The sequence below is a fragment of the Ostrinia nubilalis genome, chromosome 1, assembly GCF_963855985.1.
Source record: "Ostrinia nubilalis chromosome 1, ilOstNubi1.1, whole genome shotgun sequence".
Classification (NCBI taxonomy): Eukaryota; Metazoa; Arthropoda; class Insecta; order Lepidoptera; family Crambidae; genus Ostrinia; species Ostrinia nubilalis.
In genome coordinates, this window is record NC_087088.1 from 10,730,164 (window position 1) to 10,742,209 (window position 12,046).

General features: G+C 36.0%; 1 protein-coding gene and 1 long non-coding RNA gene across 3 annotated transcripts in view; one reads left to right on the forward strand and one right to left on the reverse strand.

Annotated features, from left to right (window-relative positions):
- LOC135072048 (semaphorin-1A-like) overlaps window positions 1-12,046 on the reverse strand; it is a 148,893-nt gene that overhangs the window by 58,226 nt on the left and 78,621 nt on the right. The gene's annotated exons all lie outside the window — the stretch shown is intronic.
- On the forward strand, window positions 3,019-3,942 carry LOC135075777 (uncharacterized). Its single transcript, XR_010258106.1, has 2 exons — window positions 3,019-3,106; window positions 3,718-3,942. It is a non-coding gene; the product is annotated as an uncharacterized LOC135075777 (long non-coding RNA).

The following is a 12,046-nucleotide window of genomic DNA, read 5'->3' on the forward strand; positions in this document are numbered from 1 at the left end:
TTAAATGTTTTAACGTTATTATCTAAATGTTTAAATACTTTTAAAATATAAAAATCAGGTTAAATAAACATGAAAATATTTTTTTCTTATATTTTATGAATATGCAGCTCGGCCTTTGATCCGGTGAAAGTTACTCGGTGGTATTATTTTTTTACAACGAAATCGAAAACTACACCTACCGCAGTATTATTGGTAAACTTTTTTTTTATATTTTCCTACGGGTGCTAGAATCACCAAGCTTCCAGCATGCCACTGGCCGTGGGAGAAGGAGCTTTTCCTCAAGACTACTCCCACTACCTCAAGGGCCTCCGCCAAAACTCTCGCGCGAAAATGAGTTTATGTATACAGCGCAAGCAGGTGCCCGCGGCATGACTTTCATGCATTACTATGCATTGTTGGGCGAGCGCACGCAGCGGGCACCCACTCCGAGGTTAAGTGGAGGCCCCTAGAGTATGGTAGTCGTTAACATGACGTCATGATTGTAAAAAAATGCACTAATGAGTAATTAATATCAACTTTGAAGCAAATCACCACTAAAATAACTTTCTACCCCTTTTTAACATAGTTAGGGCACAGTATATATATGAGCTAAAGCAGTACGGAAGCTTAGCCCTTTCGGCGAGTTAAATACCTACACTTCAACTGAGTGTTAGGGTTGGCACTCTAAATCTTTATAAAATTAATAAGGTTCTTACTTACTTATTTATTACAACGTTTATTTAGGTTTATTAATTATCAAATACCTAATGGAATAAATTAATTGACAAAATAGTTAACAAAAAAATAAATCGTTAATTAGGTTCTTTAATGATCGAATACATAATCGAATAAATTGATTAAGTACTATTAGAGGCCGGTAGAATATCTATTCTCATAAATAAAATACCGGATACTTACTTTCACATACCTATTGCCTCATTTTAAATACAGTTCATCACTTAGTACAAAAGCGCGCGGAGAAAATTACTTTATCAAATAGAAAACATAATTTGTTAAAAAGCGTAATTACGTAATTTAAATAGAACTATTACAAAATCAGATGTAAGCACTTTATTTAAAAAGTAATATTTAATCATTTTTACAATTCAGAATTATTACGAAGTTTAAAAAATGAAAGTTCTGGTTTTGGAAATGCCGAGTTCAAGCAGCCGTATACTACGCAATACACTCGTGGTGGCATGTTTTTAAAAATACAGCGGACAGTGCATGCAATAAAATTATTATTAAAAACAACGCGCGCGACACTCGCGACGGATGGACTGCGAGGTTCGCTTAGAGCTCGTGTAAAGCGTGCGTCTGTGTGCGTGAGTCTGATTTCGAGCGTTTGTATGAAGCTTCCGTACTGTTTAATTTATCTACTGTGGTTAGGGGGTGCATTTCACTAAAATACGAAACACGTCTTCCATTAATTCTGTTATAGAATGCTTATGCAAAATTTTAAGTAGATTGGACGAAGGAATCTCGTTATTTCATACAAACTTTGCCCCTCCTTTTTACCTCCTTAGGGGTAGAATTTTGGAAAATCCTTTCTTATCAGATGCTTACGTCATACAAAGAACACACCGTCCAAGTTTCAGGTCTTTACGATCAGCGGTTTAGGCTGTGCATTGATCCATCAGTAGCTAGGGTTGCCAACTATACTGTTTTGAACAGTATTATACTGTTTTTCACTAAATTATACTTTTTACTGTTGAACAAAAATAAAGTATACAAAATACTGTTTTCAGCTAGCATCACTAGTATCCATAGATATTTTTAAAAGTAAATGCCCAACACCACATTTAAGTACGCGTTGTAGAGCTATACTGTTTGTTTTTTTTTTAATACTGTCTGTTTTCCTTCTCCGACCTCTGATATACTTTATATTTTGAAAGAAAAGTTGGCAACCCTATCAGTAGCGCGCGTAGTACCTACTTGATCATTATTTTGCTGCGATGTGATTTTAAAACTGGGATATCTCCTAAGATATTTATTGAAATCGAATGGTGTAAAGGGCAAGAATGTTTAAAATTAAATACTTGTGGTGAATAATTTATTTATTTGGATAAGGATTAATATCATGTTTATAAAAACACCTTCGCAAATAATGCATTATTTTAAAACAGATTTTTTTTGCATAAAAATGGTTACTATGAGCCAACCTTAAAAGATAGACATATGCTACCGCGGACTTTTTTAAAGAGCTTTTAAAGGGGAACAATCCTGTCATACATGATTTTTGCGAAACTTTAACCGTTTACGCAGCATCAGCTCTCAAAAGGTAAAAATTCATTGATTTGAAATATTCTTGATTGGTGCTCCGCTCCTATTGGTCTTAGCGTGATGATAAATAGCCTAAAGCCTTCAGGAACTAACGGGCTATCCAACACAAAAATAATTTTTCAAATCGGTCCAGTAGTTCCTGAGATTAGCGCGTTCAACCAAACAAACAAACAAACAAACAAACTCTTCAGCTTTATAATATTAGTATATTATAAATGTCTTCATTAAAGTAAATATATTATGTAATTTTAACAGAGGGACTTATATTAGGCTGTCTTTACATAACTAAATTATTATTTTATAGCTCTAATGTAAACTTTCATCAATCATTCCTCCCTCCAATCCAATGACATATAAAAACATCTTAAAGATGACCTAAACTCTATGCCTAAACTGAACTGTCCCACCAAACTCATTGATAAGGGGGCGCTACCGTCGTTCAACTATATAGTTTCCAACATGGCAAAAAATCGGAACCAGCGATCCGGTATTGACGGTGGCGCCCCGCTGCCAATGTCAAGGTTTTATTTCTATCATATTTTTTTTACCACCAAAACTGTCAGATGCTATTTTTCAAATAGCCCTATCCTACTATTTGATACAAAATCTAACGAAATGAATACTTTACATTTCTTGTGGGCTGCCCACAGGGAAGAATTGCGGAGAAAGCGGAAAATGCGAGAATTAGCCAGAATATAACTATGAAGAAAATTTTGAAGACATGCCAGAGCTTCTGTTCAGGGAACGTTACAGGCTTAACAAAGGCCAATTTCAGGAGCTTTGTCATATATTGAAACAGGAAACCTCTTTGCGGGGAAATACAATAATTTCTCTGGAATCCAAGGTTTAATATCTTACATAATATTATTTAAATGCGAAAGTGTGTGTGAATGTATGTTTATGCGAGTATAAAGATAAAGATACATTTATTTGTTCAAACATGTGTAGGTACCTACATAAGGTGTTAAGTCAGCATTTAAAATGGTATCAACATGTCTTACCTTTGCGGTGTACAAATTAAAATTAAATTAAAAGAGTATTATGAATGTTACTCTTTCACGCAAAAACTACTGAAGGGATTTTGTTGAAACTTTATAGTATTATTGTATAAACGTCATAATAACATCCTACTAATATTATAAATGCGAAAGTTTGGATGTCTGGATGTCCGTATGGATGTTTGAGTTTGTTACTCTTTCACGCAAAAACTACTGAACGGATTTTAATGAAACCATACAGTATTATTTTTTATAACACAGAATAACATTATAGGCTATAGGGGTAAAACAGGATCCACGCATACAAAGTCGCGGGCGGCCGCTAGTGCCCAATATATTGTTTGGATAAATTATCTATCAAATTATTATCTTCTTAGTTTCTTCTCCCTTTTCTTTATTTTAAGAAATGCTGTCAAAATATCTGATTACTTAACTAAAACTTGTAATATTGTTTAAGATGAGCTGCCTGCAGGATCTGTTGCAACAGCCACTTTTCTGGAGCATTTTAACAATTTATTTGATTTACTTAATGCGCATGCATTCACCAGACTGGCAAGAAGGGAAGCAATCAGTGTGTATAATATTAATTAAAAGATTTTGTTTAATAGAGAACAGAAGGTTCTCCACTGAATCTGCCTAGTAAAGGCTGCCAAAAAAAAATAAAAATATTAAAAAATTCATACCTCCTTGTTTTATTGAAGCAGCTCTATAATGTACATTTGTTTAGTTTTGAGCAAGTTAGAGCAGTTAAGCCATAAAATTTGTTTCTTCATAACTTCTTGCTTTAAATTAAATGAATGAATGAATAAATAAAACTTGAATAATTGTGAAAGAACTGCGCTGCCCAGACAGTAGATTTATTAAATTAGTTATAGCTTTCGATGTTTAGGTTTCACAAATTGAATACCTTACTATGAAGTTTTCACAATTATATCCTAAATCCTCTCAAAATTTGGTTGTGTTGGATGAGTTTTTTGAAAAGATCACTCTGTCCAGGGATATCCGTAACCGAAACTTTCGGTTATCCGAAACCGTAACCGATTTAAAAGTTTCGGATGTAGGCAGTTTTAATTGTTTTTGTATAGCATTATATGTAAAGGCAAAACAGTCTGATTTACCTTTATAATGCCATCTAGTATAAATTTATATTATTTATTCGATGTAAAGTGTGCGGCCATGAATGAACCGAAAAAAATATCCGTAACCGAAACCGGTATAATATTATTCCTATATCCGTAACCGTATCCATAACCGAAACTACATAATATCCATAACAACCCTAGGTAACTCAGTCCACACGCACATGGCTCAAGGGTATAGGTATTTACAGCTTAATTACTATCCATTCGCTTTAAGTTTGCCGCTGGCGATATGACGTCACTCGAAGGGAAACGTCTATAACTATAACAAACTATATTTAGAATGTTTTTTATTTATTAATATTGATAAGAATTGTGTATTTGCATAAAATAAGACACATTAATTGCGTTTAATCACTAACCGATTGCCTTGAATCGCGGTTGGGGGAGGGGACGCGCGTTTAGTTATGGAGTAGTGTCGATGGGAATGAAGAATTGTATGGTCCATAAAAATAACCCATTACCCAGGACACTACTGGCTTGGTAGTGTAGAAGGGAAAAAATATTCCCCACGACACTACTGGTAGTGTGGTTTGTTGGTGCGGTCGGTCAGAAGGGCGGCAAACTTAGCGCGAACGGGTAGTATGTGAGCCATTCCACACGTGTACATAGGTACGAGTAGTACCTATGGCATGCTATGCTAATAATAATTATTATTGTCTTTGCAACACGTCTAGCATAAATATGTAGGGTATACCTACTAGGTAAAAATAGGTGATTTATTGTAGGGCTTTTGTTCACACGGAAAAAATGACAAAGTTTTTAGTTACTTATCAAATAGGTAGTAGTAACATATATGTAGAAAACAGGAACTTAGATGCCAACGAAAGAAAATAGGCTATCAAATGTTGTTTTGGGGACTTACCTTTATAAAAATATCACATTTAAAAATTCATACCATTTGTTGTTATTTAAAAAACAATGTCAATTTTGACGATTAACTGAAAGTCTATTATCTATGAATATAGTAGCGATATATGGTATCCAGCGGCAATGGCAGTGCAAAATTTTGACAATGACTGTAGTTATCATACTTCGAGTTTGTCCATGGAGACGGCAAAAGTCCTTTAGTTGGCCATAAAGTAAACTTAACGAAAAATGTTACTTAATTGATACCGAGGCGCAACCTGGAAGCATTGCTAAGTGTGCTCCTCGTTACTGGTTCATCGTTCGTCATCGTCATTGTTCGTAAAAACCGGGTCGCGGCAGGCAAATAATAAAATTAGTCTTATGTCTTCTCCCTTATAAACTTCGATGGATAAATAGCTAAACCTCCTTGCGCGTAACTGACGTTTGTTGGAAAACCGATTTTTTCAGGCCATCGGATTTTAATTTCAAAAGTCATTGACCAATCCCAGTTCATATAATAACTATTATGACGTTTTCTATTGGCCAAAAGATTTAACTCTCTAAAAATCCGCGTGCAACCATATCCTGCTTAAATATTGTGCACTTTATTGAGCACAGATTAAACAAGCTAAATGACAAATAGAATAGATTGAAATGACAGATTGCACTTGAATTACCCTACAGGCTTGTTTGATCTGTCCTTGAAATTAAATATTTGTAGGAAATTAGCTACTTAGACTTTCTAATTCTTGTTACGGCCGAAAGATCTTAACTGCTAACACTTTTTCGGTTAGCAGTTTATAAATAGCTAGATTCTTATCCTTGTTATAACGGCGTATGAAACTATTCGGACCTTACCGATATCTATCGAACGTAATTGAAACGTAACGCGAGGTGCGGCCGCGAATGAGCATTCTCGACAAACGGCCAGCGGCGGGGGTTCTCAATTATTCCAGCGGCTATGTCCCGGAATGTCTAATTTGCTCACGTAATTTTGGTCGGAATCCGTCCCCGGCTGACGGTTGCTCGGAACTATTTTTATTGCCTGTTTCCTATTTGCTCCAATCCACCGGGAACAATATAAGTGGAATCCGCAAACTCTAACCAAGTTGTCCCGCTAGTATTGTACACTGCACGTCTCGATGCAGCGACAACACATCCTCACCTCCTTGTTCCCGTGAGAAAAGGTGTAAAATGCCACCCCTCATTAATCATCCTGTATTTGGAGCCATTGGATGTTAATTCGAAAATAATTGGCATTATGCTCTATCCCACGTAAGCATGAACATGGCCTCATATTAATGTGGTTTTCCTAATAAGTAGCTTTCCTGGGGAATTGACTTATAGGCAGGTACAGTCGACGTCAGAAATAATATTAGATACACATTTTCATTGAGTCCAAACACGACAGTAAACAAGTATGATGATAAGTTGGTTAATTTGTATATTATTAATAACTCTTTGCTGATACATACTACTATACAACGTACTATTGTAGGTAGGTATAGTTACACTGTGGTAATGATAAAAACGCATTGACGCACACAAAAAATGTTTTACGCACTAATAACCGTTATGTCATTGTAATTTCCCAAAAACTATGTGTATTAATACTCACATTCTCTGTGGTTTTCCTTACCAGTCTACAATTTTTAGAATTCCCCTATTAGTCTCTGGATATTTCTAAAATAACAAGATGAGATGTTACTGAGGAAGCGAATATTTTTCCAGAGGAAACATTCTTGTTTACTTAATATTTATAATATAATAAAAGTAGTGTAACTGGAGGGAAATAACATTCCCTGAAGTCACTACGGTCATGACTGGTAACGCAAATAAAACGAAAGTAGGTAGTTTGCTTGGCTAACCAATTGCAAGTTACTGACGCCGGTAAATTGGTAAATATTGAAACAAAAGTGAGAGAGCAGTAAATTGTTACTGGTAATTGGTCAAAAATAATAGTTCTTTAGTAAGTTGAATGTTTGCAATAAGGTGCAACTGCTCGAGAACATTGGAAAGGAAATCGTGACAGCAACAAATTCATTAGATACATTTATGTTTAAAAACATTATGATTACTAGCTTAGAGCTTACCCCACCAAATGTTTCAACTACTCAGGAGTCAAGACAGACTGTCCTGGCGCTGCAGAATGCCGAGAGCCAACCCCAAATAATAGGAAATGGTTAAGACAAAGAAAAAGATGTCTAAGTATGTCTCTCGGTATAATAATATGATCGTACTCGTCAAAGTAAATTTCAACCTCGGTGTTATTTGAACCCGGACCAGCTAACGTTGCAGTCAGGTATACCACCACTACGCTAGGTAGCTGTCAACATACACCATACATACATATATAGCAGTATAGTTTATTCCGCTTTAAGAAATAAACAGAGGTGAGAAATGGAAACTTCTGCCGACTCACTCTTCAACTCGGAACTCTGTAATATTACTGCGGTGAGGACCTTTTTCACATAAAAATATGCTTTTTCCAAAGTAATTTTAAAGCGAGTTTACGAATGACAGCGTAATATCACTCTCGAGGGGGTTAAATAGAAGACCGAAGTCGTTATTTCAATTAAACTAGATAAGTAGTACTTACTATATTCACAAAACTTTTCAACTATGAAATATGGATTTTTACATCCAGGCTCTATGAATATGGGCGTAGGGTTCATTGTACGTACTACAAGGTTCTGTTAACGAAATAAAGGGAGATAAGTGATTTTGGAATGATGCCAGGACATGGCCCGTCGAGCCCCACTCCATTTGCTCTTTACATAACTTCGTATTCAAGGGATCATTAATCTTCCTAGTTCCACGCCAGCCCGGTTTAATTTTAATAAACGGCTTTAGCCATACTACCACGGTATTAATTTACATGCCCTAATGAATGCCGCGTACTTGTTGTTCGCAATCCTAGATTTATTCCCCTACTTTAATTGTTATACTGTAACCTAGAACTAGGTTACTTTTAATTGGTAGTATCATTTCGTGATACGGTTAATTAAAACCGGTTTAAAAATACTAGAGGTTTTTTAACCTATTAAAAAAAACAGAATTTAGATACCTAGTTGCGAATAGTACCTACTATGTTGGCTTAAGTCAGTGGTTCACGCAGACTACTTGTAGAAATGAAGACATTCGACAACAATAACACGTTAGTCTAGCTAGATAATATTACAGTAAAGTTTAGGAAACCATCTAAGCATTGAGGTTGCTGGATGGCAATTTTTAAAAAGCTTTCTAACACAATGTTGTTCACTGCGATCATTGAATTTCCTTTTACCAACCTACCACAACGTTGTCTTTTATTAACCCTTTGTCAAAGTGAGTGGTCAGTATAATACCGTGACAAGTTTACGAGGGCTTGTTTATTCTAGGTCTATTATGACCGTAAAATGGAATCATAAGTTAGTAAAAGCTCGACGCTCGTAACTCTATTAGTGGTGGGGCGGTGATGCGACGCACATAATGCTAGACTTTAGGAGTCCCGTCCTCAGGGACTGACCCTAAAATGCCCGAATCCGGCCTTCATCAAACCGTATTTTATGGCAGCGGTCCAAATACGGGAGCACAGGTGTATACCATTCTTTTTTGCTGAGTGCTGGATATAAGGCTCCATTTTTGAAATTCATAAAGTCCTTACGTAACCACAGTACGAGTACAGTAAACACGCCTCCGTTTCATCGAATTAAATTATATTTCGCTGAACTTCCAAAGACGAAGCGATCCATCGAATAAACATTGGTTGTTTGTACTTAAAGGCATAAATAAATACTGTGCCGACGAATTTAATATTGTGTAGTTAAAAGCAAACAATGCGTTGTTTCGAAGTAGACATCAAAACGGGGAGCTGTAGAGACCTCGGGAGCCTGAGTTTGGGTTAATTTATATCGTTACAGAACTCGTAGCGGGATAATTTCCCGTAACAATTTGGTATATTTGTTTGGAGGTACCTGACGTTCCCGTGAAATGCGTGATTTAGTCGGCTCTTGGGAAATATATTCGAACGCCCTGGAGCCGATCTCTGCGTAATGCCAGCCTCCATTCGGCTAATCTCGCCGTGAGCCTGCGGTTGCTTGCGATACGCGCATGATCGCGGTATAGAATGATCCCAAATGCAACGCCCATTTGCCATTGGTTAATGTTATCATCTACAACATGAAACAGATGACTCATTGGCCCCAATGCTGTTACGATATCTAATCCACCACTTCAAATGCTGTTATATTTGCATGCGGTGTGTTTTGATTCGTTCGTCGTATAGCTTTAGATTTTTATTATTTAAATTTAATACGGTTTGCGCAGTCTGCGTACCTACTGTAGATTTTATCAAACACCTAAAACTGATTTTTCTATTCACGTGTAGGTAATATGTAGTTATACACTTTATAATATCTTCGTATGTGCTTCCTTATAAACTATGCTTACTTTTTACAGTTTTTGTAAACATGCCAATTCAAATAACCGCGCTGTCGTGCTTCCACCAGTTTCTAGATAACAGGCTTATTGGTTGAACTTTAAAAGTCGTTTTGCAAACTTTCTTCAAAGGTAACAAAGTTATATCAGAACTTCGCCTACGAAGATTTTTTCCATAACTTACAATAATGACTGTTCGGCGTCTTTTGTCAAGCGAAAATAGTTTTTTCGTTATTTATTTCTTTAGGTTCTTTGAGGTTCTTTAGTACCTACGTTTAATCACCGCTATCACACATTCCTTGCCTTTTTTGCAGTCGATCGAAGCAATTATTTATGAGGACGAAAACAATACTCGTTAAAAAGTACTTAGTTCATGAACTTTCACTAGTTCACCTTTTAGGGTAGAGAGAAACTTTCCGATGGCGCGCCATTCTCGGCGCAACAATAGAGACCACAGTCCACAGAATCGTGGCTATGTATATGCAGTACACATAGGTATTTAAACGGTGCCTACCTGACAAGATCCAAGTATATTATGGAAATGGAACCATGGAAAATAAAAATATCTTCCCCACTTTAATTAAACAGTTCAGATTATTACGATATCCTTTGATGATAAATCAATGCCTTGAAATTTGTCGGAACCTACTGTCTAACTCGTAAAACTAATGCACGTCACTGGCCATCTCATGGCGGGTTTATAGGGGTGCAGGCTCTCAGTGCGGCATAATCGTTAATATTTCGGGCCTTAAATCCCGACGTTACAAGCAACGAACAAAATGTCTGTCGTCGTACAACCCGTGTTGGTTTATAGCGGCACTAACATGTTTAGTGTCCAGCCATTCTTCACTTGGACCGTTCCAACAGGACATTTTTATTTGTTGTTCCGTGAAAGCTTGATTTAACCATTTGAGAATTCTCTCCGAATCCGGGGTAATGGATAAAATAGCTTTTGTGAATTCCGCTTTAAAACGTTTGCTATTTATTAAGCCAGATGCTCAGTGTTAGCTTTCGATTTTATTTTCATGGCGGGAGTTAACTCCGCTGTTTATTTCATCGACTCCGGTATTTATATTATCTGCTATTCAAATATGCGTTAAAATAATCGATTTATTATACTACTCGTACGCCATGTGTACGAGTGGTTTATGAGACTCGGTGATTGAAAATTCGCATGATAGAATAGAGTAGGTAATATAGTCGTACCTAACCATTTCGTTCGTTCGTTCTATAAGTATTTTCATAACAGTTTTTCAAGTTAACAATTTACGCAGGTTGTTGATACTTGATTTTGCAAAATATCATTTCCTTCTATTATTGAAGAACGAGTAGAAAAGATATCACATCAGTGCCAACATGCCTAAATATAATCGCTTTGCATAGAATTTAGTAGGCATATCCATAAAAGTACAATATCGGCAAAAAAAGATTGTCATGTGTTGTTTTTCAAACAAATATTGCGTGTAGGAAACTCGTTTAAAGAGGTTATCTCTTGCAGAAAATTGCTTTGCATCTCCAAGGAAATATCACGGCAAGGAAAATCGCTTTTTCGCAAGTTACGGGGGCACTTGTGACAAATATTCCACAAGTTTTCAAAACAGGCTCTTGCGGTTAACAAAGCATCATATAGGGTTTGTTATTGTTATGTATTTTACAATGTGGTTGATAATATTTTGAATTCTTTGGGAACTATTGTCAATTTTTCACTCAACAATGCTGCAGTCTCATAATATTAAACAAATGTCGTGGCATAAATTTTTACTGTCACATTAAGTTTAAAGGGTTGTATAATTGAGAGTTAAAATTACAAAGTATACAGCCGATATCATTGGGAGAAATTGGTGTGACCCATAACACTTAAAGGTAGGGGAGACCTAGGAGAGTTGTGACAATTTTTACTTTAGGGGCCATATCTCGCTCAAAAAACATTCCACAGCTATGAATCATACAAATTAATGTAGCGCCGTTCCTTCTGTTTTCAAAACAAATACCAAAGTTAACTAAAGTATTAGGGTTTCTAAGAAAATCACCAAAATCTTAGACCACTCCCTCTGTCACAACTCTCCTAGCACCGAGGTAAGTTGTGACAGGTACCGAGGTGAGTTGTGACACTATTGTATTCCATCTATTAGATTTACAAAATACCATAATACTCAATGAAATATTATTTTTTAGCAAAAAAGTACTCTAATCATCCTTTAGTACCAATTAAAACAAATAGTTATAAGATGTCGTTACACAGATTGAGCCACATTTCTCCAGCTTTCATTTCTCTCCCATGACACTGGATTTTTTAAAATTATATTTTTTAGCTAATATTATAGATATTATTTTCTTCCTCTTCTGTAAAAATAAAATAGTCGCGGTGGTAAAATCCAT